This window comes from Dermacentor albipictus, unplaced genomic scaffold, assembly GCF_038994185.2.
Source record: "Dermacentor albipictus isolate Rhodes 1998 colony unplaced genomic scaffold, USDA_Dalb.pri_finalv2 scaffold_15, whole genome shotgun sequence".
NCBI lineage: Eukaryota > Metazoa > Arthropoda > Arachnida > Ixodida > Ixodidae > Dermacentor > Dermacentor albipictus.
The window spans coordinates 3,956,427-3,981,308 of record NW_027225569.1 but is presented as its reverse complement, the minus strand read 5'-3'; the positions used below and the strand labels follow the sequence as shown (position 1 = coordinate 3,981,308).

The window sequence follows — 24,882 nt, the reverse complement described above, 5'->3', positions numbered from 1 at the left end:
TTTCGCTTTCATGCAGTCGTCATCATCACGTTGTCGCAATCGTTACAGCCTCGTCAGAGGATCGTCGTTATGCCGCCATTGTCGTCTTCCTCATTAAGATATCCTCATCTTGCATCGTCATTCTTTATTCATACTGTCAAAGTCAACCCATTCTAGTTATGCCATCGTGGTCATTCCGTCATGGCCATCATGCTGCCAATGTCGTCTCACCGCCATCGTTCCCCGTCATGTTACATGGAGAATCAGCTTGAGTCGGTGCTTGCGTTTCAGCATGCCTCATCATCGGCTTACTACATATGCAGAAGAACTGAATCCCAATTATGTTATGACAGATTTCGTGAAGAGACATATGCGTAACGGTAATTGCAAGATTGATGAGGGAGGTCGTGGGTTCCAGGTGGATTCCTGTTCTGGCGAGGAAATTTGTTCAAGCTTAGTGGGACTTCCTAATTTGGTTGCAGCTGGACACGTATAGCCCCACTGGTCTTCAGCAATATTTTGGCGGTGCCAGGCGCCACTCGAAGCCTGATAATGCAGTGGATTTGAAGGGGATTTGAACTTGCGACCTTCAGATTAGAGACCCGGTGTCCTTACTGAAATCAGTGAAAACTTGGCATAGAACAAGGTAGATATATCCACTGAAAGATAAGCAGGGTAATGTTATCAGCAATTTCCATGATATACTAAAAGCAGCAGAATTGTATACTGACTTGTGCAGTAGCCAGAGAAACCACGCTGCTTTCATTCGAAATAATGCTGAACAGAATACATTCGCTCCTTCTATTATTATCAATGACCATGATATACTAAAAGCAGCAGAATTGTATACTGACTTGTGCAGTAGCCAGAGAAACCACGCTGCTTTCATTCGAAATAATGCTGAACAGAATACATTCGCTCCTTCTATTATTATCAATGAACTTAGAAGGGTCATAGAAAACATGACCCGGGCAAAAGCGGGAGTAGAACATGTAAAAACAGTCAAATTGATGAAAAATAGAGATATCATAATAAAAAGCTTGCGGCTCAGTTAGCTTGCTTTGAGTATTGTATAAATTATTCGCCAGAATATTTTAAAATAAAGATACAGGGACACGCAGGGAGACGCATGCGCCCTGAACAGGAGATTAAAATAGGCTGATGATTATCAGGAGGATAAACATTTTGTGGGATTACACGTGGGACAGAAGGAATTGTGTGCATCGACGCTAGGTTCATAGCATTTCTCCCTACGGTTAACTAAAACTTAACTTCACATGGTTTCCAGCATGTCGTCCTTTTTTAATCGTTGTGTGTTGATTTCTAACGGTGTAATTCCAATGATACAGAGCGCTCTAGCAACGTAAGCAAAGGTAAATATTTGCCTGAAGCGAAGTATTCTCTGGTATAGAACGGGCGCAGTTGTTGACAAGGACACATGACTCCTGTACCACCTGTTTATTGAACAAAAAGAAAACCAATCCACTACACACAGCTTCAAACCAACGCTTTATGCTTAACGCAAAAAAAGGCGCTCGAACGCCTGTATCATGAAGTGCAACATCCGAAAGAATTTCTTATTCAGGTCGCTTCGTTATAAATCATAGCTCGTGCTCCACACAGCTCACAGGAGAACCGCAACAGAATTGTGCCTTCTGCATAGAGGTCATATCGTTGTCTATGTGTTCGCTCTAGAGGCACCCGACTGTAAAGGACAAAATAAATTTCTGGCTTTCTACGATTGACATGAGAATGGTTTTATACTGCGCGTTAGCTTTTGCATTGTTAACCTAAAGGAGATCTCGATCACGCGCGAGACACATTCATACGATCTCAATATTTCTTTGTGATGGTTGCTGCCTACGCTTTTAGTTACAGAAATACAGCGGACATACGTCTTGGGCGTAATCGACGCATTCCAATCGCGGATCGCTGGCCTAAATTAGCCACGGAACCCTGTATAATATACCAACAGAGTTTGCGCCTCACGAATATGTCTGCCCATAACTACGGATATTTCGTAACATAAGTTCTCTACTATCCTCGTCCACTCACCATCTACTCGCCCTTTCTTTGGTGCTCTCTGCTCAACCATGACGCCGGCAACTACGTTGCCGCGTAGCAGACTTTTTTCCGCCTATCGTATACAAGTGCAACCGGGCGCAGCACTTTATTTCTTAGCGATATAGAATATGCTGGCGTAGAAAGGGTCGAGAGGCAAGCAGCGGAGTCCTCGCCGACGTGGGAACTTGCTAAAGATGTCGCTCTTTACGAAGTTTGAAGGGCCACAAAAAGTCATAGTTTCCCTCAAAAAGCGGAGCATTGATTCAGATGCCACCACAACATAAAACACTAGGAATATTGTTTTATTCGCCGTATAAACAGCTGTGAGATTCAATTAGTAACTAAAGTAACAAGCATGGTGTGATGCGCGCAGAGACAAATATGAACCCATGTCACTCGTTGACCACGGTCACTCGCTATCAGAACGCTAACGGGACTGGCAGCGGCAGCAGTGGCCGGCCAATTGCCCTTCGTCCTGCCTGTCTCTTCAACACGAACTATGCCCGCAAAAACTCTGCGCGCACTGAGCAATCAGCTATCTTGGGTTTCTTAAACTGCACACCCACCCCAGATTACCTTAATGATGGGCCGCGTGCCGCCATGTTCAGCCGGGTCACGGGCTTCCGGGGCCGGAGAAGAAGAGGAAAAGCCCGCTTACTTTTATTTTCCCTTCCTTCTCTCCTGAAAGCTAGTGCGGCGCACACATGGGCTCGAACATATAACGGGAAATCTCGAAACAGCAGATTTTGTCCTCAAGTGCGCTCCCAGCGGTAGCATTACATCGTCAGAAGCCTACGTACACTGTAAAATAATTTACACCCCTAAGGGTTTTTTTCGGTGTCTATAACTAACCCCCTAGCACCCTTGAAAAAGGTGGGTTCTATAGAGAATTACACCCTTATGATGGTTATTCTATATTCCAATAACATCCTATCCCTTGAGGGTGTTTTGAACAACATATTACCCTTCGACCCACGGGGTGTAAGGGTGTGATCAGGAATATATTACCCCTTCACCTATCGGGTGTAATGAGCAATATAATAACCCTTGAAGTATGGCATGTGGATGCGGGTTCATATGCACTTCATTGCTTGTTTCGTAAGTCCACAGTCAGGCTAGTACACAGAAATGTTATGTATGGTGTGCATACAATAGGTAATGTGTTTCCAAACGCACGGCATAGCAACTTTGAGAGAAAACACATAATCATGTGTGATGGTCCCATTTACCACAGACACAGAGTGACTGCATGGAGGGTCATTTATTCTAGCCTCCTGTACAATATTTAGAGCTTGCACTATGCCTTGTATATGGTGACAAGTCTGGTGGCCGTTCTACGTTGAAGAACAGTCTCATTCAAACCAAAGTTCCAGGGCAGAGGCGAGGATGATGATGCCTTTGTGTAGCTGCATTCCAATGTCCTAAGGCGAGCCATCATAGATGAAGCCATTTCTTCACTGATCGCTGTAGCCATCTGCTTCTTTTCTACCTGCAAAATGATTTGTTGCAATTTAATGTCAGGAAAAGTACACGAAACATGACAAGCTGTGCTTCCCTGCATCATTCACTTTAATATTTCAAGATCACATGAAGAGCAGGTTAAAGAAACAAGCACAGATAGTGCTTACTTCCAAGATATCGTTGTTTCAAAAGAATAAGGCATTCAATCTGCCACATCATGAATGTAGGAGAGACAGGCTACAGAATTACATGAGGGCAATTCAGAAATTATTGCCTTCAAGCCCACTACTTTGCCAATATTACAGCAAACATTTTGAACTCTATCATTTATGCACTTATGTTTAAGCTATCGAATGTCACTTGCCTCGCCTTCCTATCTCTTCTCTTTCCAGAGTAATCGAGCAATTCATGGCATCCAGTGGTGACGTCCAGTTGAAACAACAGGCTGTAATTGAATTTCTGACTGTGGAAGGTTGTGTTCATATCAACATTCATGGCCATCTGACTGCAGTTTACAGGAATGCCTGTGTTGACATCAGCACTGTGCAGAGGTGGGCAAGGACTGTGAAAGACCAAAATCCTGCCTCATCAGATCTCCCGGATCAGCACCGAAATGGACGGCACACAATGGCTTCTGATGAGGGTCATGAACATCAGGCAGATGAGTTGACTCGGGGAAATCGCAGGATCAAGCAACACCAGATTGCAACAACACTCGCCATTTCCGTTGGCTCAGTGAACCACATCATTAACGACCTGCATTACAAGAAGACTTGCGCTTGTTGGGTGTCACGGTAACTGACAACTGACATGAAAAAGTCGAAGCATTTCCAACAAGTTCAATTCTTCTTGTAACCCAGGAGGTTTTTAATTATGTGGTTCACTGAACCAATGGAAATAGCGAGTATTGTAGCAATCTGGTGTTGCTTGATCCTACGATTGACCTGATTCAACTCGTTTGCCTGATGTTGATGATCCTCATAAGAAGCCGTTGTGGGCCGTCCAGTTCGGTGCTGATCCTGGACATTTGATGCGGCTGGATTTTGATGTTTCTCAGTACTTGCCCACCTACGCACAATGCTGACTTCAACACCGGGATCCCCGTAAACTGCTTTCAGATGGCAATGAATGTTGAAGGGTGCAGAACGTTCCGCAGTGAGAAATTCAATTACAGCCCACTGTTTCTACCGGACATCACCACTGGATGCGATGCATTGCTCTATTACTTTGGAACGCGAAGAGATAGGAAGATGGGTCAAGTGACATTCTATAGCTTAAACATCAGTGCATTAATGATAAAGAGCCAAAACGTTTGCAGTACTACTGGTAAAGTAGTGGGTTTGGAGGCATTACTTTCTTAACCGCCCTCATATTACAGCAATAACGCTGTGCGGTTTGTTTTTGTGTGTGACATTTGACCGAAAACTAGAATTTAGTGATCTTAGGCTTCTAAATTCGCCTCACTGGTGTGCTCTTGATCCCTAATTGTCATGGTGGTTGCTCTGCAAATGTTTATAAAGCATGGTTCCTCTAAAATATTTGACACAATTATTTGTAACATATTCAACGAAAATTTTAGAATGTTAGTTGAGAGCATTACTTGTTTCGTTCTCCTGTTCTCTTTATACTAAGCATCACTAAGCTGACCTTTATTTTTTCTTAATCTCTGACTTACATAGTGGCTGGTAACAACCCCTCTGTCAGAACTATTTGGCATCTCTACTACAAAGAAGCCCTACCTACACCTTCTGACATCATCTTAGCCATCTCCACTAAGCAAGCACATAATCCTGCTGGTATTTTTATTACAGAGGTTTTCCCTAAAGATCTTCCAAGCAAGAACACTTTAGCATTTGATCATTTAGATGCTTTTAACTGAAACAACACAGTGAATCCATCATGCTTAACAGAAGTTTAGCTATTTTAATCAAAGCACAGTTAAAGCCTTTCATGTATGAAGTTTGTGATCTGCTTTCACTTGATCTTGCTGGTTATATGATTGTGAGTAACACTGAGATCAAACATTCTAATGGCCAACATCTTTCATCAGTGAAGCGCAGAAAACTTTAGTGCACTTGTCAGTGTTGTTACGGCATTCTTATATGTGATGATTAGGCTGCTGGCTGTTTAGCACTGTAGTAGGATTGTACAGGGTGATCATTTTTAAGTTTTATGGAATTTTAAAAAATGTCCTGCGGCAGATGGCATAATTCTTGTCCTTGAGCTAGATTATTTGAAGAGGTGGACATTACTAGCATGAGAAATCGAAACACATGCTCAACTAAATAAAAAAAAAATCACTAATTAACTTCGTAACTAATTATATTACTGCACATATTGCAATTTATTAATTGTAGCCAGTGAGCTTGGAAGACATATGCATTTGAACTTCCAGAATGACACCAGTTTAGGAATATTTCCCTTATAAAGACCAATACACAAGGTTGTTCCCGTTACTTTTGTGCATCAGTGCGTAAAAGCACATTTTGTTAAAAAAGTAAGTGGAACAACAGTGCATTTTTACAGCAAGTTTGATGGTGCATATCTCCAAACTGATGCCATTCTGGAAATAAATTCCAAGTAGATACATCTTGTAATGTCACTGGCTATGATTCGTAAATTACAATATGTGCCCCAGATATGTGGTGGCGCTGGCAAACACTCCCAGGGTTCTACTAGGAAACATAAATACCCAAGAAAGTGATGGGGAAACGGCGCCCGCAGTAGCTCAATTGGTAAAGCATCTAACGCGTAATGCGAAGACATGGGTTCGTTCCCCACCTGCGGCAAGCTGTTTTTTCATCCACTTTCATTTCCATTTATTTATCATTTCTTTATTTCATTTGTTCATAACAAGTAATTTACCCTAACTTGTCCTTGGTGTCAGTGTTTGCTGGCTTCTTAGGATATGATTAATAAACATCGGGTTCATCAATTAAGCCGCTTTCTTTTCGTTTATATTAGCTATAATGTAATTCATTCGAAAGACAATAAAATTTTCTAATTAGCTTGATATGTTTCGATTTCTCGTGCAAGATATATCTGCCTGTTTGAATATTCCTGCTCAAGGACTTGAATTATGCAATATGCAACAGGGCTATATTTAAAAATTCCACAAAACTGAAAATCATCACCTTGTATAAAAACAGTGTGCATTTAAAAACAAGCTGCAGTGAACCTTACTGAATCAGCAAATGGCCAGTGTAACTAGTCTGATCATCCTGGAAATCTTTTGTAGCTTATAAGCATAGTGCATTTCAATTCCACATTTAGGAGTGCAAATTTTTCTTGAAGTCAGCTTTTTCTTTTTAACAGCTAGCATCCCTGCCAGTTTGCTTAAACATAATGTTGCATGACTTCAACAGTACTGCACAATCAGACTTTTTTCTGCTCACAGTGTCTAGTGATGTGTCTTTAGCAGCTGAGATAATTAATGTTCATGCAGATAAACATCAGAAAACATTGCAATAACTGCCAAGAAAATGCAATCATGCGTTTTGTTTACAAAAGAGCAAGTACTCTATCTTCTGCCAGGTTTGTTCTCCATGTCAGGCTAGCATGGAACTTGCACAAGAGGCACCTTTTGCATCCATGAAGATATTTTATGAGGTTATGGTGGTGTTGAAACATGATATAAACCATAACACTTTAAACTATTTTATGAAACAGTTATTTGTACAAAGATAGAAAAGGCACCAATTTTGAATTTATCACATTTGGTTTAGAGTACCATAGTATAGATGGCCCAACTAGTACAGGTACGCAAACGGGCTAGTTGGTACTGGTCGATGACGTTAGACCATGTGAACACGACAAAGGATGGAGAAAGAGGCGATAGCATTTGTTCCATTTCTCGCCACTTTTGACGTCCCTTGTACAAGTCTGCGCTGTCGAACATCGTGGATCAACTACTACAGTCTGAAAAAAATATGTCATGAAAGAAAACTTGGCTTTCAACCTCGACAATTCTGCCTGTTAGGTATTATGGTTTCTTTAGAACTTATTTCATTATACAAAGTCAGACCCATCAAGTAAAGCTCGCTGAGAAAGAAATGAAGAACAGCATCAACACCTCTCAAGGCACATGCATCAAAGGAGTCAGAGCATCATACACATTACCTTTAGGTGCAAGAGTATTCTCTTTCTTAGGCAAACTGCATTTCTAGTTTCTTAAAGCCTATATATTTATTTGCCGCAGCTATGGGAAGATCACAAGGTGGAAAAGATGTGTTGGTGCAATTTCAACTATTAAGTACAACAACAAAAGGTAAAGCACAGGAAGTCTCACTGCTCCTCTGTCTAAATGACATTCAGTTTCATTTGTCATGTCCACTCCTATCCTGATGGCAGCAGAAACAGGAAGACAGCAGTGTGGTTCAGAAAGCAGACGAAGGAGCTGATATCCTAGCTGACATAAAGAGTAAAGAAGGGAGCTGGTCAGGCCATGTAGTGCAGACTTGAGACATCATTAACTAGCGCGAAAAAGACAACGGACGACAGCTAGAAGCACACAGGACAGAACTCTAGGCTTCAACTGAAATTTTGGCTACACAGAAACATAGGATTCAGGGGATGCGACCTCGACGCATGGAAGCAACATTTATCTTTCCTTTTCCCTGCCTGACACAGGAGGTATCGGAGCAAATCGATGGGCAGGTTCATTTCGAGATACGAACACTGTTTTTTGGCAAGAGCCAGGGAAGGGGTGCTTACACACCTATCACCCGCTTTTCGATGAGAAGTGCTTCGAATATTTTCATGTCGACCTGCATCTAGAGCCGCCTGGGCAGATGAGTGCTTTGAAACTGCTCAGTGCATGAGCACTTACAGCAATGATTGGCCAGATGGCCACCAGCTATGACAGCTGCCCTATCTTTGTTCCCCCAAGCGGTCGTTTAAACACCGACCTGTTTGGCTTGAGGAAATGTAGGGCAGCTTTGAGTGCCTTGGTGGCTGCTGGCCACATGGCCAATCATCGCCATACGTGCTCATGCACCGAGCAGTTTCAAAGCAATCGTGTGCTCAGACAGCTCCAGAAGCAGGTACATAGGGAAATATATGAACCACTTTGCATCAAAAAAGCGGGGAATAGGTGTGTAAGCACCCGTCTCTGGCTCTTACCAAGAATGTTCGTAAGTGAAATTAACCTGTTCATAAATTTGTTCCGATAGCTCCTTTGTTGTTTCTGTCCGTCGGCATTCTGTGCATTCCATGTTTCTGTGTAGCAAAAATTTCAGTTGAAGTTTAGAGTTCTTCCTTATGTGCTTCTTGATGTTGTCTTTTTCACGCTAGTTATTGATGTCTCAAGTCTGCAATGAGCACCAACTAGCCAAAGTGCCTTCTTCAACCATGTAATACATAGGGAATATAACCGGTGGCACATTCGAGTTACAGGATAGATGCCAAGAGAAGAGAAGGGTAGTCAAGGACGGTAGAGAAGTAGACTATGATGAAGTCAAAAAATTTTGCAGGCTTCACTTTGAATCAGCTAGCGCAAGACAGGGGTAATTGGAGCTCACTGGGGGAGGACTTCATCCTCCTGTAAAAAATATGTAGGCCAATTGTGATGAAAAAAGTATACCTGTCGGCTCAGACGTCTTCACTGTCTTTTCAGCAATGTGTAGGCCCAAGACAGCCAGTCGGTTCCCATGCAATTGCTTCATGCTGACTGTAACTGCATGGGCACAAGAAAACAACCCACCATTAATACCACCCGAGATTGACCACTCAATAAAAGAACCTCTCAAAACAGCAAATACAATTAAGCATTTACCAGCTTAATAAATACATATATAAAGGCCAAGAATAGTTACAATAACCATACCCTTTATAACTAGACATTAAAATAAGGTAGTGAAACGTACTCTAACCGTAGGACGCTCAGTGCAATTCATTTCAGAAATACTGTTGACAATTGACAGGACGCCTTAGGCAGGGTTCAGTCACACAACAAGAAAACAAATAGTAGTAGTAATAAGCACGCCTGCGTGAAACCAAGAAACGAGTTCAAGGACGAGAAAAAAACTGATTAGGCTCGGTGTGCTTATTTATACAAAAAGATAAATTTATAAACAAATAGCGCAACCATGCGTTCATCCGCAACAGCACAAGAGCTTCTAGAACAAACGAGCACAACTTAAAGCGAAGGATAAGTACATAGCCGGGACGGTCGTGGTTCTTTTGTTTTGCATTAGTTCTAGTCATGAAAGCACAAGCATTGCAAGCTGCCTGCGCCATTACCTACCACGGGACCTCCGACAAAAAAAAAGAACAATAACAATTGAGTGAAAGTACGCAAGCGACATTTAATACGGTTGTCACACTGCATACTTTGGCCGCGATCGATCCTGACTGGAATCGAATTTCTGGAGGCGTTTGGCCTCGTTGCACAATCGGCGGACGGGAGCCAATCGCGGTCGAAAATTTCGATCCAGAACAGGCTCAATCGTGATCGAAAGTGGCCGTGTGACACCGGTATAAGTATGCGCCCATCTTTAGTAACAGAATGAACTAATTAGCCAAACGAAAGTATTATTTACCTGCCTGCGCCGGATACTGACGCGTAGCAGTACTTAATTCTCTACAACTCTAGTTGAGTACACGTGAACAATGAAACATTCATTTTTTTTCTTTTTCACATTCGGTGCCCATAGGCTACGCCTGGAGTACATATACTACACTCGCATCCAACACACCTTGTGCTGTCCTTTAAATAAATTGCGCGAAGATTACTACCACAATGACGCACCATAAAAACGCGACGCTGAACGTGGCTACGTACGTACCTTTTATATGAGCAGTTCATGCGCCTTGCAAAAGGCCCTCGGTTTGAAGGCGGAGCGCTGCAACGATGTGTACTGTGGGCACACCATTTCGATTACGTAGTGGATGGACGATGTTGACGATGGATTCCATCAAAAAACAAAACGTCCACTTCATCACTGTTCAGGCCAAATGGAAGGTGTTTTCTCCGTCGCCACGAATGACGGCCGTCGTAGGCGTAGTAAACACACTGTCACAAAGAAACACCGATGTCGTAGGCCGCTGCTGCCCTTCTTTCTCACGCACAATCGCGTCGTCTTCACTCCGGACGCTCACTTCGCGTCAATGAGCACAAAAGTACGCGAGAACAACGGGGTGGTACAACCTCAACGCAGCAAAAAACAATCTAATTCCTCACAACTTCAAGAATGTCACTGAGAACACACATGCACCCGACGGCCCGCCGGCCCGCTGCGAGACGTAGGAAATGACGTAGCGGCGATAACGGCGACACCCGTCGGGGGAAGTTATTTCAATTTCGGTTTCGTTTTCAAGGCATAAAAACAAATATTCTTTTAAACTACGTGTGTGTATTACTTTCAAAGCTATTTATTTTACGCTACCTCTAAGCCATTTTCTGTGTTTACGGGTAGTTTCACTGGAAATTTATTCCCAGAAACATGGGCTGATATCAAATCAAATGGGGCAAAGGTGGGCTGGTAACTGCGTGTAAGTGAATTTATTTCTCGATGCTTTTTTTTGTTTGTTTGCTTGGACGTTCATTTGTAAAGAGACGTGGCCCTTCCTGATTTTATAAGATACAGAGGTACTTGCGAGTCTGTCTTTTCTTTTATGCGCAGAGAAAGAGAGAGAGAGAAAAAAAAAGCTTTAATTGGCATTTTCAAGAAGTTCACAATGCTCATATTTCTGAACTGGCGTGCTCACGCAAATTTTAAATAGCTTGGACGAACGGCAGATATAAAAGTACTTGCATAATAGCTTTCTAAACGTATAGGCGACACCACGAAATTTCACATGTGCAGAATTACACGAAAACCTTAAGTTTCCAAGTTCGAAAAGTCTTTCTTTGCGTGGAGTCGTGAAAGTGCAACCTAAGCTAATCCAGATCTCGGGAGGGGGGGGGGGGGGGTTCTTTCTTTTTTTTTAAAGAGCGGGTGAGCAAGTGCGGCCGATGACCGCTCAAAAGAAAGAACAAATATAACAACGACTCCTCTTTGGTGGACAGCCCCGTGAGTTGTCGCTTACAATCTGATGTCGGTCTTTGTCTTACTGCAGTTGCTTATAATAGCAGTTTGACGGGTATTGAGGAAGATATATTCACAATCGAGGTATTTTGTGCATGCGGTAGACAAGTCATTTTCAACCCAACTACTCTCGCCCTCAAACTACCACGAGCAGAGCAATTTAGTATTGTTCCTATTCAATAGCTGTGCCTATACCATCGCCGAACCCCTTTGCTCGGCGAGGGTGCAGCTGTGGTAAAGGCTATTGAATGACAACAACAATTTCTTGGTAAAGTGTGGGAACTGTGATGACATTTCGTCTGGGTGTTGGCTTTAAGCATTCTCTTGTCTCCCCTTAGTATCATACTGTATGTCCACTGCGCTGTTGCATGTGAGTACAAAAAAGTAAGTGCTGCACCTTCTGCACTACTTTTGCGGTGGGTTGGGGTGGGCAGAAGGGGGCTAACGCGTAATTAGTCTTCCAGAGGGCATTGTGTCGATGGCCAGGGTGTTTCAGTGGGCATTGTGACGGCCAAAGAGGTCCAAGAAGTATTGTAGCGATGCCCAAGAAGTTCTCGCTAAAAGGACTCGCACACGCCTTCCTCGCGTCCCTCTCATGTTCATTATGCACGCCCTCAAACCACCCACCGACGCGGCTGGCAAGCCAGTGAGAGCAGCAGCAGCAGCAGCAGCAGAATTGGAAAGAGTGAGGGAGGAGGCATAGAAAGCTTCGTTTTAAAATCTGGCAGAACGCCCCTGTGCACGCTGTAACCTGCAATCCAGAGCTCTGGTGTTTTGACAAAATTCAATTTCATTCTGCAAAGTATTTCTTTCCCGTATTCAGCATGTGCATCTGTCCTACCCGTCTAGCGAGGGGAGACGGGCGAGTCTCGCGAGACGGGTCTGCATATGCCAAGACATCGCGAACGTACTTGGCAGGTGGGCAGTAGCGCGCACACTTGAAAAATGGCTCACCACTGTTCTGTGAACAAAGATGGGTCCGCAAATGCCCCTCCAATTTCTGGAATCTCGTTATATCTGCAATGATTGGCTTAATATCCTATTCATGCACGCAATAATACTGTCTCCAATTTGGGAGGGGAAATATTTGAGTAAATACCGCTGTTAGTCGGTGTTGTAAATACTTTATGCATCGCAAGTTGTACGTTGGTTCTCTATACTTTCTTAGATTATTCTCCCTTTCTTTTTGAGCACTCCGTTCAGGCAGCTGTTTGTAAGCGAGTAGAACTTTCCCTTACTATACAACTACAAACTTAACAGTTTCTTTTTGTACAGCCAGCATCGTAAATTGACGCAGACGCGAAGCCATGAGCGTTTTGCACGGCTCTTTCCGCAGATGCTGCTTGAGCAAAGCATTGTGGTGGGTGAGAAGGCTCAAGTTTGCCAACGAACCTACCTTGTTTATAAACTTGAAAGAAGCAGAACGAATTGGGGTTATTGATTCGGCGAAAGAAGGTCAGGTGGGGTCAAAGCTTCTCGAATCGGCGTATCTTTTGTCCGCGTATGGTTCGTCGCACCCTTTTCTGCCTGTTTTGTCATGCTTGAAAGAAACCTAGACGACCGCACTGCTTTAGAGCAATTGTGGCGCGTCCAGCTGCATGCTGTCACGTGGCCTATTCATTTTGCTAGATTCCTGGCGTCCCAAAAGCAAGAGCTCCACTAGTTCTGCCGTGCTGAAAACATTTTGAACATTTTTCTTTTGGTTAAATACTCAATATTTGAAAAAGTAGGTGCGCGCTTTTGGATTCCTCGGAATTTGTGCGTGACGACATTTAAAAACTGTGTGCCACCTGGAACACTGTGACATAGTAGATAGTAGTGCTTCAGCAACAGGTTTTTTGCAGGACATATTTAAAAAGGGCTTATCAAAACAGACAGTGAAACGGAGGGGGACTCTCTTCAGGAGTTTTGTCGGCACTGAAAGCCCGACATGTCTCGGGGGGAAGCGGTTGGGGTAGGGGAGGGCACATTTCTGGATCCGCCACTGGTTTTTAGTGCCGTGGGACACGCCGTCTCTTCGTGCAACTGTATGTTTGTGAATGTGATAAAAACAAACAAAAACACCGTTGCACCCACCCCCAATATTCTTAGTCAGTGCACCCTTTCGGTGGGTAAAAGGGTGTTATGGCACCTAGAACTTCCCTATGCTTCGCAAAAAGTCATGATGATGGGATGTTTTTTGAATGAAAACACCCTTCAAGGGTGTTATGAGTCGCAATTTTCACCATCAAGGGTGTAAATTATTTTACTGTGTATCCTACGCGCCATCTGTCTTCAAGCGTTCCAACTTTCGAAATTCCATCGCAGCCTCCGAGATAGCAATGGTGCGTGAGGATGCGGTGTTGAAGAGCACACCGTTAGGATGTAACCACGCTCGCACATTGAAAATGGCAAGATCTTCGCTGACAAGCAGAAGCACGTGTGAGCAAATTAATCAATTAGCTGAATAGTTTTGCGACGCTTTCCCCGGGGAAGGAACGCCGCCTGTGTTGCTCTGCATACCGATATAGTTCCTGTATGCACAACTCGATATTTGCCTATGGGGAACCAGCGCTGGAGTTTTCACGACGTCTGCAGCGCGGCCCAGGCGGTCAGAACGTGCGCAATGCAGCCGCTCCCGCGGACCAAAATTGCTACTGGTAGAGGCGTTACGTGGCCTGAAAGTCGAAGGAAAACGAAAGGATGCCGACAATACTGTTGTGTATACAAGCGTCACAACTACGTCGGGATGAGGGAGGATGTATCCTTCTGCGTCTTTCCATCTAAACCCCAAGAACAAGAACGGAGACGGCGTTGGATCCAAGCAGTCAGGCGAGCGGAGTAAGTTCCCGTCTTGTCGCCCTGTCAAGCGGTGTCGGGCTGGTTTCTAAATCGAATTTCGCGTGTGTGCTTGGTTTATTGGATAGTGAAGATGGTCAGCCATGGCAGAAAGTACCAAACAGCAGAATCTGTAGTCGGCATTTCGTCGGAAACAAAATGAACAATAGCATGCACCATCCGGAATAAGTACCTACCAATTTTCCTTCGCAATACCGCCGCCAAGCAACTTCCAACGCCACCGCACCAAGCGAACGATGCGAAAGGTAAATATTATCCATTCACTGCCAAGAATTAGGTGGGAGCGAAGTTGCCTTGTAATACGAGTTGTATGCGCATACTGCCGGCGCACGCGCGACTACGCCGCCTATGTGTTTTTAAAAATGCGCATGCGGATGAGGACTCGGCGCTGAGATGTATCCAGTAAATTTGTGTAATTAGTGCTAAATGTAGCCAGCGTTCTTACGGATCCAGCAGCGGAGCACTCAAACCTTTGCTTGCGCGAGTCAGGTGGTGCGATAAAGCTTTCTTCTTCATTGACTGCTGTGGCGAAGTAACATCAGAATTTTTTATGTCTAGCCAGAGAAATATGGAATGTCTTCAGGGCAACTAATACTTCCGAAACCATAGCGCAGCACGACCGGAGCCATAGCTGCTAGATTTGCGAGGCACTCTGCCACGCAAGCATGGCAACGACACACGGCGCAACCGTTAAAGAAACACACGTGCTCGCAGCGACACACTGTGAAAAATATATAAAGCCATAAAAGCTTCTTTCGTCATTTCTTCAGTTGATGGCGCCAGCTTCTTTACGAAGACTGACCACTTGAAGCGGCGCGAAAACGGAAACATACTAACTATAATACGGCCGCGCACGTGTGTCGTCTGGTCGAAGGGCTGGTATATGCTGCGTTTCGTCGCCAGGGCGGCGTGCAACGCACTCTTTGCGACGCGCCGCCTATCCAACGCTGGTTCCCCATTGAGCCTTTTCACGGAGTTTGTTCTAGAGATACCAGAACAAACGGCGGCGCGTACAGCGATGCCTCAGCGAAACTTCACGAATAAGAAAACGTTATCGTCTCGGCCGTGCTTCTGTGCGATCAGCTGTCGGAAATGCAACTGCGTTTTCGCTCATGCGCTGCGTGCCATTCATGCGGCAAAATGTAGAGCTGTGGATTGAAGATGTGTGCAGTATGTGGCTGTAAAAATAATGACTGGCATATTAAGGAATCGAATGAATATGCGTGACCAAGTCTACGACACGGTTGCTAAATACGGACAGCCTGTCTTAGCGGCCCTCGGCAATGCACGGCTTTCCTTGGGGATAAAAAGAATTACTCGTCCACTAACCTTGTATCGCTAACATCCAAATAAAGCTCTGCTAAAGTATTTACTAAAGTAATTGCAAGTACAATCAGGAACACCTTAGACTTCGGTCAAACAAACGACCAGGCAGGATTCCGTCAAGGCTACTCAACAATTTACCATATTCACACTATCGAACAGGTGATAGAGAAATGTGCGTAATATAACTAACCCTTATATATAGGTTTCATCGATTACGAGAAAGCGTTTGATTCAGTCGAAACCTCAGCAATCCTGGAGGCATTACGGAATCAGAGTGTAACGAGCCGTATATAAAAATACTTAAAAATATCTATAACGGTTCCACAGCCACCGTAGCCCTCCATATATAAAGCAACAAAATTACAATAAAGAAATGCGTCAGGCAGGGAAATACGATCTCTCCAATGCTATTCACAGCGTGTTTAAAGGACGTATTCAGAGACCTGGATTGGGACGAATTGGGGATAAAAGTTAACGGAGAATACCTTAGCAACTTGCGATTCGCTGATGATATTTCCTTGCTTTGGACCAATTGCAATGGATGCTCCATGATGTGGAGAGGCAAAGCATAAGGGTGTGTCTAAAAATTAATCTGCAGAAAACTAAAGTAATGTTTAACAATCTCTGAAGAGAACACCAGTTTACGATAGGTAGTGACGCACTAGAAGTGGTAAGGCAATACATCTACTAAGGACAGGTAGTAACTGTAGATCCGGGTCATGAGACTGAAATAACGAAAAGAATAAGAATGGGCTGGGGTGCATTTGGCAGGGCATTCTCAGATCATGATCAGCAGGTTGTCATCCGTCGAGAGAAAAGTGTATAACAGCTGTGTCTTACCAGTAGTCTCATGCGGCGCAGAAACCTAGAGGCTTACGAAAAGGGTTCTACTTAAATTGAGGACGACGCAACGAGCTATTGAAAGAATAATAGGTGTAACGTTAAGGGATAAGAAAAGAGTAGTTTGGGTGAGGGAAGAAACGCAAGGTAATGACATCTTAGTTGAAATCAAGAAAAAGAAATGGGCATGGGTAGGACTTGTAATGAGGAGGGAAGGTATCCGATGGTCATTAAGGATTGCGGACTGGATTCCAAGGGAAGGAAAACGTAGCAGGGGGCGGCAGAAAGTTAGGTGGGCGGATGAGATTAAGAAGTTTGCAGGGACAACGTGGCCACAATTATTACATGACCCGGGTAGTTGGAGAAGTGTGGGAGAGGCCTTTGCCCTGCAGTGGGCGTAACCAGGCTGATGATGCTGATGGTGATTATTACAAAGTACAAAACAGCTACCTTCCAAGCCTTGTGCGCCGCAATAAAAAATATATTGTAACTGAGCACACACAGGAGCAATTCGGCAAAAAATAATCAAAAAGTGACTGCACCGATGAACTTCACAGAGTCGGAACCTTGATAATCCGCTGTTTAAAAGTATTTGGCAAAACAGTACAAAGAGCAAAACGCACTTCGCCTGACTAAATTTATAAGCGAAATAGTGGGATCGCTTAGAATACATTTTTATCCTCGCTTTTATAGAATCCACCATGTACATTGGGCACGCCTTTCGGACAACGCTTGATGAGCACAGAAGGCGCTTTTACATTTCCGTTGAAGCTGTCGCCAAAGCTTCGTGTCGTCCACGCTGTCAGCGTCTGCAATATGTCCCGAAACAGAGGTTTCCCGATCCGCACTGGGTGTCATGTACAGTCACCCAAATCTTTAGCTGGTGTGCGGGAGCGGCGACTTTTCCGGCCGTCAGCGCCGTATGACGCGGCGAGGCTGGAAACAGCCTAGTAGACGATGGGCCCAGCTGAGCGCGCTTTGTTCGCATGCGCTTAGCCTCAGACTGTTTCCAGCCTCGCCCCGTCAAACGGCGCTGACGCACGGAAAAGTCGTCGCTCCCGCACACCAGCTAAATATTTGGGCGACTGTACATCCAGTGTAAACATTAAGTCAACGAAGGCAGCTGACGCGAGCAAATGGATGTGCCACCACGTGATCAAACCTGGCAGCGCCCACGGGATCGTAACGAAAAGTGTCGATATGGAGTTACACAAGACGATGACTGTTTATGGGCATCCCCTGATCAGCTGCCAGCTTGACCGACTCCAGCATGCTATGTATCCTTTTCAGCGTAGCATTTTACGGAATCTCCTGAGCATTCTCGTCTTGCATAAACCTTGCGATCTACCTTGTACCGTTACGGATGCCTGTGGAGATCGATATCTGTAAATATCCACCCTGCTTTTTCCCGCCAATACCCTAAAGGCTTCTTGTTTATTTCGACCGCTGACCGGTTATTCCTTCCATTGCCATCACATTTCCGTGCTTCTGAAAGGTGTTCGTTAGTCGCGGCTTTCGCTCACTACACACGTTCCCTTGTGTGCTCTCGGAAAGAGTAGAGTTGCGCCTACATTTTCCTTTCGCCGTTCGCAATGATCACGATTAGTTGTTTGCATCACGTTTAAAATAGAGCGGTGATAAATATTCACCTAGACTGCTGGAGTTAAGCAAATATGCTATACATGTTTTTCATTCTAGCGTTCTTGTATGCAACTCCTTGAAATTTTTCTCTTCCTGAAAACTTCTGTCTGCCTTGCACCGCTATCTGTGCTTGTAACGCATCCTGTCGTTTTGATGACTTTCCTACATTATTTCCACAAGTAATCTAAATGCCTTGCTTATATCGAGCGCGTACCCCTTCATGCTGCCGTACACTTTAAATCCAGCCACTTCCGGAATGTGTACTTTTCCAACGGGTCTCACAGGTTGAATGCCTTGGCACTGCATTAGGATGTGTTGACTGGTCTCCTGCTCTTTGCTGCTGCATACACATGCCTTATCATAGTGTGAATATTTCTTTCGGTATGTTTTCGTCCTTCCGTTACCAGCTCGAGCCTCAAATTACAAGGAACTTCCATTTGCATTATTATACAACAACTCCCCTCTAATTTGTTCAGCCATTTTTTGTAAATCTCCATGGTCTTTTTGTTCCAATAATTTGCATTTAACTCACTGTCTCTTTTTCTCAGACTTTCTTTTTTGATGTCTTCTGGGAATGTATTTGCACTTGATGTTGCTATCTACTTCGTTGCCAAGCTTACTTTGTTGCCAACTTTCTTGACCTCTGCTTCCATTCCTGGCGCTGCTACTGGCCGAGCGTCATAGTGTTGTCTAAAATGATGTCAAATGACCCACCGTTCAGAAGAGAAGTCAACTCTAAGGACGTGGCGCCCTCTTTTTTTTACATTCAATGTCATGAACATCGCCATCAACGACTTTCGCAACACGTGTGATATGACAGGTCATGTCACGCCTCTCATGAACGGTATAAACTGACATGAAAGGCACGTATGGCATTATTGACCACGAACGTATACGCGGAGACTGGGTCCCAACCAGCTTTCCGAAATATATATATATATGTATATTTCTTTGTTTACTGTTACGTGTAGAAAGACACAGACGGAAGAGCCTATTTACAGGCTCTTTACCCTGGACTGGAGCCAGCGCGCCAGGCCGACATTTCCTCGCGCCAAGGGCACAGACCCACTTCGTCGGCGTTCTCGCGGCGGCTCGTCTCTTGAGTATCGTAATATCGTACTACTACCCCCCGGTGGCTAAAGTGCCGTCATGGTGCTGTTAAATATCCAAGGCGCTTGGAGAGTTGTAGGGCTTGAGTCGGGCGGCGTGGACACTTTGACTCGTTGTCACAGCGGAGGGCATAGTGGGCGTGGCTAGAACAATTTCATAGTTGACATCTGTCACTTGGCGGAGCACGCGATATGGGCCTGTATAACAGGAAAGCAGTATCTCACAAAGGTTACCTTTACGCGATATTGACCAAAGCAACACGAGGGTGCCGTGTGCAATATGGACATCACGGTGACGGAAGTCGTAGCGTCGCTTCTGTTTGTCTTGAGACACCTGTAGACGAACGCGCGCAAGTCGACGATCATGGTCGGCACGGGCGATTGCATCACGGGCATAAGCGCTAGTTGAAGCTCTGGTGGATGGAAGCACGGTGTCTAGTAGTAACGTCGGTTTTCGGCCGTACAAGAGGTAAAACGGGGAAAAGCCGGCAGTTTCGAGAGGGCAAGCGCTGTATGCAAAGGTAATGTAAGGTAGAGCCAGGTCCCAGTCACGTTCGTCGTCTGAAACGTATTTGGATGGCATGTCTGTAAGGGTGCGGTTGAAACGCTCAGTGAGGCCGTTCGTTTCAGAGTGGTAGGAAGTGGCAAATTTATGCTGTATGGAGCAGGCCCGCTCCATACTTATATGTAGCCGTAGCCGTAGTGCATGAATCGTGGCGATGCTTCTGGTGCCACTGGTCCTGGGATGGGAACGAACGAGTGAGCTGGCGACATTCTTCGGCGTAAGCAGCCGCTCTAGAAACAGTTGTCCACTCCGACGCATCTGGCCGGTAAGGTAGAATCGTGTCCATAGTGCATGAAGGTTCGTGTACGTAAAGTAGAAAAGAAACGGGAGAACACAGTGGTGCTTTGCGTGGCGGTATTGTAAGCGTAGGTGACGAAAGGCGGAATGCGATCCAAATTCGAGTGGTCAGATGAAACATACATGGCCAACATATCGCTAAGGGTGCGGTTGAAATGTGCTATCATCCCACTAGTTTGACGATGATATGCCGTGGTAGTGCGGTGAATGATGCGACACTCCTTTAGTAATGCTGAAATGACATCTGAGAGGAAAGCGCGACCGCGATCGCTTAGTAGTTTTCGAGGTGCTCCATGGCGTAAAATCAGGTTTTGAAGGATAAACCTGGCAACGTCTTTTGCTGTGGCAGGTGCTAGGGCTGAAGTTTCAGCGTACCGCGTGAGGTGGTCGATAGCAACAATAACTCATCGGTTGCCGCTTGGAGTGTTGGGAAGCGGACTGTATAGGTCAATGCCGATGCGGTCGAACGCACGCGCTGGGCATGGTGAAGGTTCCAAGGGGCCCGTGGCATGTTGATTTGGCGTCTTGCGTCTTTGGCATACGTGGTATGACCGGACATGCTGGCGAACGAAGCGGTACATGCCGCGCCAATAGTACCGAAGCTGGAGGCGAAAGTATGTCTTTAATACACCAGCGTGGCCGCATTGTGGGTAGTCGTGGAACGTGGCGCAGATGGCGAAGCGGAGGTGTCGAGGTATACCCAGCAACCACTTGCGGCCACTCGAATGGTAGTTGCGGCAGTACAGCAGGTTATCCGGAATGATGAAGTGCACGGCTTGAAGACGAAGCGTCCGAGAGATCGGAGCTGGCGACTGGCTAGACAGGAAGTCATTAAGCGAAGAGATCCATGGGTCTTTCGCTACTCTGATGGCATGTCGGAAATGTTGAAGGCGAAGTCTCCGCAAGTGGAAATAGACGAGGGGACTGGACCGTAGGGCAGGGGTGACTGGGATAGAGCTTCTGCGTCCGAATGTTTTTGGTAGAGTTGACTGTTGGGCTAGTTGGTCGTCCATATTTGAAGTAGTAGCTTAGCGCAAATAAAACCACGAACACAAGGGAGACAGACAAGGACAAGCGCTTGTCCTTGTCTGTCTCCCTTGTGTTCGTGGTTTTATTTGCGCTAAGCTACTACTTCGAATGTTTTTGGCCGGAGCGATAAACAACGCGGATGTCGTACTCTTGGCGCAGTGCCCAACGGGTGAGCCGACAAATGGGATCTTTTAGTGAATATACCCACCATGGGGTATGACGCCGGTCACGATGTCAAATGGAGGCCCTTACACATAAGGACGAAATTTTCCGATAGCCCAAATGATGGCCAGACATGCCTTCTATGTAGCAGAGTAGTTCGCCTCGGCTTTAGTAAGGGTGCAGCTGGCATATGCGATGAAGTACTCTTCGAAGCCATCCTTGCGTTGTACAAGGATAGCGCCGAGCCCGACTCCACTAGCGTCCATATGGATTTCAGTTGGAGCAGAGGGATCGAAGTGTCGCAGTACTGGAGGAGAGGTGAAAATGCTCGCAGTTCTTGGAATGCGTCGCCGCACGCCAGGGACCAGGCTGATAGGTCAGAACTGCCAGTGAAAAGCTGCGTCAAGGGGGCGATGATAGAGACAAAGTTATGGATGGAGCATCGGAAATAGTACAAGCCGATGAAGATGCGAAGCTCGTTCATGGTGGTTGGTTTAGGGAACTCGGATACGGCGCTAAGGTTCGTGGGGTCCGGGAGGATACGGTCTTTGGTAAGCGTGCGAGCTCCGAAGTGGCATTTCTTCAAATTTATTTGCAGTCCCGCAGTAGAGAGGCACGCAAGTACTTGCTTGAGGCTGCTGAGGTGCAACGCAAAGTCGCTCGAAAAAACCACAATGTCATCTAAATAACAGGCACGTTTTCCACTTCAGCCCTCGAAGAATGGTGTCCATCATTTGCTCGAAAATGGCAGGCGCGTTGCACAGGCCGAACACCATGACGGTAAATTCATGCAGCCCATCAGGATTTACAAAGTCTGTCTTTTGGCGATCGGTCTCTGCCATTGGCAGTTGCCAGTACCCGGAGCGCAGATCCAGCGAGGAAATGGATTCCGCTCCCTGCAGATTTTCCAAGGCATCGTTGAAGCGCGGCAGAGGATAAACATCTTTGCGCGTTATTCGGTTAAGGCGGTGATAGTCGACGCAGAACCGAATGGAGCCATCTTTTTTTTAACAAGGACAACCGGAGATGCCCAGGGACTGTTAGAGCGCTGCATGATGGCCCGCTCCAGCATGTCGTCAACGTGCTGGTCGATGATACGGCGTTCAGCGGCCGACAAGATACGGACGCTGGCGCAATGGTGTTTGTTGTCCGGTGTCGATACGGTGAATGACTGCGGACGCTTGGCCCAAGGATGGTTGGCCAATGTCAAATGAGGAACGAAAACGTTGGAGGAGCTTGAAGATTTCTGCGTGCTGCGCAGGTGTGACTTCTGCATCGATGGCACGAGCAAAGACGTCTGCAGGGGCATCGGTCGCTGCGGGAGGAGTGACGGCACAAATCGGAAGTTATGCCGTATCACCTAACTTGGTCGCCGAGAGAACACAATCGAATGCTTCGAATGGGCAGGTGGACGGAGTGCACGCGTAAAGGGCAGCAGAACCGTCGCAAAAAGTGACGACAGCAAACGGAAGCAGAAAGTTCCGGTGGCGTGCACAAGTTGCCGACGGCGAAAACAGAACAGATGAGTTCACCGCAGGGTTACATGATAGAGGAACCAGAGCGGCAGAGAAAGGTGCGATATCGATGTCAGAGGTGGCAACCATTTTAGGAGAATAATGGTCGTGAGGGTCAAAGCACGGCACTGATAGCGTTAGTTCGGTACGCGCGCATTCAATAAGAGCTTGATTCACAGATAGAAAATTCCAGCCAAGAGTAACTTCGTGCGGGAACGAGGTAGGACGACAAATTCGATGACATACATAGCGCTCTGAATGACGAACCTGGCTGTGCACGACGCTGAAGGGTGAATGCGATGCGTAGTTGCCGTACGCAGAGAAAGAGAGGCAGTGGCGTAGCTAGGTTGTCTGGCACCCGGGGCCTATAGGTCTTCTGTCACCCTCCTCCCTGGGTGGAGCCGGCGAAAAGAGGGGTGTCTTCAGACGTATATGACACCCCCCCCCCCCCCTCACTGGCCCCTTGCACCCGGGGCCCACGGCCCCTCGGCCACCCCTGTTGCTACGCCACTGAAGAGAGGTAAGGGGAATGGTCACTTTGTTCAAACTGATAATTGGTCACATTGTTCAAGTTAATAATTGGCGGCCTCAGTTAAAACTTTGTAACCACCAGTCACTAGATATTAAGTCTTTCTTTTAAATGCACTAGATCTCGTCAAATTTGGCGCAGTTGTTGCCGAGAAAAACGAATTCTGCCTTTACATGTATTTAGATAGGAGTATCCGAGATAAAGCTTCCTCTTAAGCAAATGTGGCCAACCATGCACCTCTGTATTTACAATGGACTATTCTCAGCGCTACGGTACATCACACAGGGTGTGCGAGAACATTGTCCATGCTTATGCTTAGATTTCTGAGCGCTGGTGGTATCAGGCTCGGTTTCGTGCCATCATCAGGAATCAAAACTGCTGCCTGGGGGAAAGCAATGGAAACATTTTCAGTACTTTGCACCATATGGATCAGCGTGGACATGTATGTTAAAACAAGAAGTACAGAAGTATTAGGATGGCGGTTTCGATGCATGTATTTTGGCTGTCTAATGTTAAGATGTAAAGAAAAAATGCTGTGATTTTCCGACAAATAATGCTGACATGAAATCTGTGCTCCAACACAGTACCCGCGGTGGAACTGGCCCCTGGAAAACAGGGCTACATTGAACCGCGATATGCTGGTTTGATAAATACCAGTAATTGGAAAGTGTTTAGCTCTTGAATTTTCTGCATGTGAGCGCCGCTGTGCAGTCCTTGTGGGCCCTTTTCACCACGAGCACTATGTTTCAGCCAACGTTAAAAACAACTGTATTCTCTTCCTTTTTTTGTGGGGGGGGATATTTTTTTACAGTCTAATCACTGTTCTCAAGTTATAGGTTAGCTCTAAACGCACCTGCATGTGTTTCTCATATCCAGTATTTTGGACGGCTTCAATAGCTAAAGAGCGTTATCTGATCAGATTGCGCACTTGAAGCGAACATTCGCGCTTGAAGATTGCGCGCTTGAAGCGAACTGGCGCACATTCTCCATGTCATTTGAGTACCCGACATTCCAATCTGATGAAACGATGTCTTGATCCGTAGATCAGATCCAGAGGGCATAGCCATCGTTGTGCTTTGAGTGTTTTCCAGCGCAAGCACACCTTTTATAATATGTTATATTTGTGACTCACTCTTTTGGAAGTGTTTTGTGCTTGACATCACTGCAACGGTTGAGAGTATAGACGTTCTCCAGCTTCATTAAGTGAATACTACGAAACTGACTACGACTCTTCTTGTCGTGTGCGTTTACACATTTACCGCAACAATTCGTTATTCATAACTCACTCTTTAATTTAGGAGGCTGTAATAGACAGGAACATTATATTAACATGAGGTCTTGATAACAGAGAAAAATTTAAATGCTTATTAGTCGGCTTTGACCTCATGTTAAGGAATTTTAATAAAGATATCCTTATCATAATTAAAAGCTTATCCGCTTGACAACGTTTCATCTGAGTTCTCCTTTGCAAGCTGATACCGACTTGCAGGTGGTTTATATC

General features: G+C 45.5%; 1 protein-coding gene and 1 long non-coding RNA gene across 2 annotated transcripts in view; both read right to left on the bottom strand.

Moving 5' to 3' along the window:
- The window catches only part of LOC139051893 (uncharacterized), a 146,776-nt gene that overhangs the window by 42,576 nt on the left and 79,318 nt on the right, over positions 1-24,882 (bottom strand). The window lies entirely within an intron of this gene.
- Positions 3,173-10,601, bottom strand: LOC139051909 (uncharacterized). The gene is made up of 3 exons (XR_011509595.1): positions 10,290-10,601; positions 9,086-9,178; positions 3,173-3,532 (listed from the first exon to the last, which is right to left on the bottom strand). It is a non-coding gene; the product is annotated as an uncharacterized lncRNA (long non-coding RNA).